The sequence below is a fragment of the Chenopodium album genome, chromosome 19 (assembly GCF_948465745.1).
Source record: "Chenopodium album chromosome 19, dcCheAlbu1.1, whole genome shotgun sequence".
Lineage (NCBI taxonomy): Eukaryota > Viridiplantae > Streptophyta > Magnoliopsida > Caryophyllales > Amaranthaceae > Chenopodium > Chenopodium album.
The window spans coordinates 10161972-10167971 of NC_137852.1; the positions used below are offsets into that span (position 1 = coordinate 10161972).

Consider the following 6000-nt stretch of genomic DNA (forward strand, 5'->3'; position numbering starts at 1 on the left):
AATAATTACAAATATATACTCAATACAATAGGAAACCTAACTTGCCTAAAACTCTTAACAAGATAAAGTTAACATATATACAATATTAACAAATATAACCAAACTAACTCTAATACTCCCCCTCAAGTTGGACCATGCAAATCGCGAATGCCCAACTTGCGTAATAAACCAAATTGCTGACGTCCAAAAGCCTTGGTGAGAATATCTGCCAACTGATGACCTGTCGAAACATATGAGGTAGTACTATTACCATTTAACAACTCATCACGAACAAAATGACAATCTACCTCAATATGTTTCACACGTTCATGAAATACCGGATTCTTAGCTATATGCTTAGTCGACTAACTATCATAAAACAACTGCATAGGCTTTGAATGATTGACACCAAAGAACAATCAATAACTGTTTCAATTATTTCAGATCACGAGTAGTGAAATCCATAGAGCGGTATTCATGATGTGTTCATTTTATATATATATTTACCTCCGTCCCTTGGTCGTAATTATTAGTGTTTTTGGCTCCTTCGAGCCACTTTTATTACTAATTTGTGTTCTCCAGTGTTTTTGTAGTTTTGCTTGAGTTTTGTAGGAATTTGCGTACTTGGAGCATTTTTCCGGGTTTTCGAGGAGCATCTACAAGTGTTGGAAGACCGCGACCACGTTCGATAGCCCAAGACCGATTGGAGGTAGCAAATCGGTGACTAAGGGCTCGGTTTTGGAGTTACAAGGCACTTGGGTCGAGTTCGGAGGCCCAAAGGAAGAAGCCCGAGGCTAAAAAAGCCTCGCCCGGATCCACAATGGGTCGCCCGAAGGCGCGCCCGGCCGGGCGGGGCGAGGCACCATTCCAGCAATATACGCGCCCGGTGCACGCGCCCGGCCGGGCGCGAGAAGGCTCCACGAGAAAAAAGGCGGGCCCGGTCGGGCGAGCCACTGCCCGACTGGGCGCGTGTAGCTTTAGGGGTTTAATTACTTTTCGTTCAGTTTTGTTTAACGAATAATTCTTGCTTAGTATTAACGTAATTTTATTAGGCAAGATTAGATACCTCTTTTTCACTTATCTTACTCTAGTTTTTAATTCTTTCTCTCTCTACTTAGACCTTCTCTCTCTAGACTTATTTTCTCTCTTGTTCCTAAAATTCCATTGTAATTCTGCCGTCTTGGTACGATTTCTCTCTTATTAATCTCAGTATTTTTATTCATTCAATTTCTTCATGTCTTGTTTAATTATTATGTTTTGTTTAGTTTTAATTATGTCTGAGTAGTTCTCTTTCTAGGGTTTATGGGGATCTAATAAATAGTATGAAGGGGTAATTTTATGATTATTGATTGTTAATGATTAATTGATTTCCTATTGATTGTTTGAATGCTATGCAATTAGATTTGGCCAGGTTTAATTGTATGAGTTTAGCAATATTGATTCGAGATTCGAGAGATGAGAATTAATGTTTAGGCTTAGTTTCAATAGGCATATTAATTTATAAATGGTTAGGTCGAGATTTGAGAGATGAGATTTAATACCGGTAAATTAACTCTGTGATTGTAATACGTAGCGAAAGTCCTTTATGATCTGATTAATTAATGCATTGACGATTGATTATTATGTTTTACCCTGGAATATTGTTTATTAGTGAACCTATGCCCTAGGCTTTATTATTATTGATTTCTTCCCTAATTATTCTCCTTACTTATAATCTTCGTAATATAGTTTATAATCACAAACAAATATTGGTTACTTTAATAATTTAGATTATAATAATTAATTAGGAGTAGAAAGACTTGTTTCCCTGTGGATTCGACCCTACTTCCCTATCTGCATAAGCTAGTGGACTTAGGTAATTATTTTTGATTAGGTGATACGACTTTAGCCTGTCAAAATTTGGCGCCGTTGTCGGGGAAACGGTTTTATTTTTATTTCTAATTGTTTTTGTAGTCTAGATTATTTTTCTTTTGCCTCAAAGGACATTAGTTCTTTGAGGTAGTTCGAATATCTGTCTTTTTAGTTCTTTGTTTATGCCTAGGTGTTCCAGATCAGGTTACATTCCATTCGATCCTGAGATCGAGCGCTCCTTCCATAGACAGAAGAATCTTTATAGGCAGATCCTGGCAGGTTCTGGGAGTAACGATATTCCTAGAAATCCATTACCTAATTCTAGTGATTCGGAGCACTCTTCTGATTCAGAACTAGAGATAGGTACACCACCACCACCTCCACCTCGTAAGCTTAGCGATTATTCGCAGCCATCCCTGACGGATTTTCCACATCTTTCTCCTACACCTGATCTCGAGGGAGTCCAGTTCGAGATCAAGCCCCAGTTTATAACGATGATAGAAAGAAAGCAGTTCAGTGGAGCTAAGGGTGAAGATCCTAATCTTCACATTGCAGATTTCTGTCAATATTGCAATACTATTAGGCAGAATGGGGTAACGCAGGATCAAATCAGGGAGATTCTTTTTCCCTTTTCTTTATGTGGAAAAGCTAAATTGTGGTTTAATGGTTTGAATAGAGCTGCACTTGGTATTACTAACTGGGAGACACTTGCTTTAAATTTTTATAATAAATATTACCCTACAGAGAAAACAGCTTTATTGAGAAGTACCATTCAGAATTTTGCCCAGGAGCCAGATGAAGCATTATATGAGGCTTGGGAAAGATTCAAGGATCTGCAGAGGGAGTGTCCCCACCATAACTTGGCAAAGTGGCAGTTAATTCAAACTTTTTACAATGGATTAGGAAATGCATCTAGGACAATTTTAGACTCCGCAGCTAGCAGTAGATTCATGAATTTAAATGTTGATGATGCAGGTCAGGTTATTGAAGATATGGCGATCCATAATTCCCAATATGGGAATACTAGAGGTTATGCTAATAAGGGCAAGCATCATGTTGATTCAGTAACCCTTATGCAAGCTCAGCTTACTTCTATTTTCCAGATTTTAGATAGCCTTAGTACTAATATTCCTAATTCTGTTGCTAATGTTTCTGCTGTTTCTAATAATGCTAATGATGCTTTTTGTGAAAATTGTGGAAGTGTAGGGCATTTTGAGCAAGATGCAGAAGTTCGATAGAGCAAGTTAATGCTTTTCAAACTTATAAGCAAAATAACCCATACTCCAATTCCTACAATCCTTGCTACCGGAACCATCCCTACCTATCTTATCGTAGCACCAATGTTCAAAACACTCCACCTCCACAACAACCACAACAAGCACCCCCTCCACAGCAGAAATATTACCACCCTCATGCTAACCAGAAACCCCCATCACAAGCCCTTACTACATCTTCTGACCCTGCTTTATCAGAAATTAGGGCAATGCTGACCAGTATGCAAAAACACATGGAGAGTAGAGACCAACAAATTGACTCTATTATAGCCCATAATAAAGTCATGGACACCTAAATTGCCCAATTGTCCTCTACCCTTCAATCTCGCCAGCAGGGAGCTTTACCAGCGCAGTGAATTCAACCTACGGAACATGCAAATGCAATCACCCTACGGAGTGGTTCACACTACGATGGGCCCCCAATGCCCAAAGAGGATGAACCTGATTTAATTAATATTGCTAATCCTGATTCCGTTGTACCAAATGCCCCTGCAGGGCTCCAGGGTAAAATTGCTAATACTAACATTTCTGATGATTCATTGCAGGGTACAACCTCAGGGAAGGATGCACCCCAAGGGAAGAGTAGGGAAGCACCACCAGTTATCAAATTACCATTCCCTAATCGCCAACTAAAGACTAAGTTGGACAAGCAGTTTGGTAAGTTTCTGGAGGTTGTTAAAAATTTGCAAGTAACGGTCCCTTTTACTGAACTTATTACACAGGTTCCTGCATATGCTAAATTTATGAAAGATATTTTGACTAGGAAGAGGGCCTTTAATGAAGTAGAAACTGTAGCTTTTACTGAGGAGTGTAGTGCATTGTTACAAAATAAGTCTCCTCCTAAATTAAAGGATCCTGGTAGTTTCTCTATCCCTTGTCATATTGGTAATGTCTTCATAGATAAAGCATTATGTGATTTGGGTGCTTCTATTAGTGTAATGCCATCGTCTATTTGTTCTAAATTGAATATGGGTGAATTAAAAATTACTAATATTACTTTGCAAATGGCAGATCGTTCTGTTAAATATCCCCTAGGTATTTTAGAGGACGTCCCTGTTAGAGTTGGTAAATTTTTCATCCCTGTTGATTTTGTTGTTTTAGACATGGATGAGGATACACAAATCCCCATTATATTAGGTAGGCCTTTTCTCCATACTACAGGAGCCATTATAGATGTTAAAAATGGTAAACTAACCCTATCTGTTGGTGATGATAATATTACTTTTAATTTAGGGAAGGTTTTAAAAGGTCCTATGCTTGAGGAAAATTGTTGTTTGATCGATGTTATTGATAAAATGGATGATATTTGTGATGATAGCTTGACACAGATTCTTGCAAGGGATCCCTTGGAAGAAATACTTTGTGGAAATTTGTCTACAGGTGATGCGAGTATTTGGAGTAAGGAGGTGGATATTATTGAAAAAGCTCTTGCCATAGAAGAACTTGATGACAACGAGAACAAGAAGGTAGTAAAATTAGTTCAGGAATCGAAACCTGCAGAGGTAAAGAAACCTGAACTAAAACCTCTCCCTTCTCATTTAAAATATGTTTTTCTTGATGAGCAGGAAATGCACCCTGTGATCATTAGTACTGCACTTGATGACCCACAAACTTCCCAACTTCTAGAGGTTCTCAGAACCCACAAAGGGCAATAGGGTACAGTATTGATGATCTCAAGGGTATAAGCCCAGATTTTTGTATGCACAGGATACACTTAGAGGACAACTACAAGTCCTGCATTCAACCCCAGAGGAGGTTGAATCCCAACATGCAAGATGTAGTCAAGAAAGAGGTTATGAAATTACTTGATGCAGGTATTATCTATCCTATTTCTGACTCTAAATGGGTAAGTCCTGTTCAGGTGGTTCCTAAGAAGGGTGGGACGACTGTGATTAAAAACGATAAAAATGAATTAATTCCCACTAGAACTGTTACAGGGTGGCGTATGTGTATTGACTATCGTAGATTAAATGTCGCCACTAAAAAGGACCATTTCCCTCTCCCCTTTATTGATCAAATGCTTGAGAGGTTAGCTAATCACAAGTTCTTTTGCTATTTGGATGGGTATTCAGGATTTTTCCAAATTCCGATCCACCCTGAAGATCAGGAAAAGACTACATTTACATGCCCTTATGGCACTTTTGCATATCGTAGAATGCCTTTTGGTTTATGTAATGCACCTGCTACTTTTCAACGTTGCATGATGAGCATATTTTCTGATTTCATAGAGTCTATTATGGAAGTCTTTATGGATGATTTTAGTGTCTATGGTTCTTCATTTGATTCATGTCTAATTAATTTAGCTAAAATCCTGAAAAGATGTGAAGAATGCAACTTGGTCTTAAATTGGGAGAAGTGTCACTTTATGGTGACAGAGGGAGTAGTCCTAGGTCATATTGTATCTGATAAGGGCATACAGGTGGACAAGGATAAAATTTCAGTGATTGAGCAATTACCTCCCCTAGTTAATGTTAAGGGAGTTAGGAGTTTCTTAGATCATGCGGGGTTTTATCGCCGTTTTATCTAAGATTTTTCTAAGATTGCTATACCACTGACTCAGCTTTTGCTTAAGGATGCCCCTTTTGTTTTTACTGACGAGTGTCTTGAGTCTTTCAACAGGATTAAGCAGGCTTTGATATCGGCACCCATCATATGTGCACCCGATTGGAATCTTCCATTCGAGATCATGTGTGATGCAAGCGACTTTGCTCTAGGAGCCGTGCTTGGACAGAGGAAGGACAAAGTTTTACATGCTATCTACTATGCAAGTAAAACTTTGGATGAGGCTCAAGTCAACTATGCCACCACGGAGAAGGAGTTTCTAGCTGTTATTTATGCTTTAGAAAAATTTAGATCATATCTAGTTGGTTCTAAAGTTATTGTTTTTACTGACCAT

General features: G+C 38.5%; 1 non-coding gene across 1 annotated transcript; it reads right to left on the reverse strand.

Moving 5' to 3' along the window:
- Nucleotides 1-2585: 2585 nt before the first annotated feature.
- Nucleotides 2586-2692, reverse strand: LOC145596313 (small nucleolar RNA R71). The gene has a single exon (XR_014103160.1). It is a non-coding gene; the product is annotated as a small nucleolar RNA R71 (small nucleolar RNA).
- Nucleotides 2693-6000: the final 3308 nt, after the last annotated feature.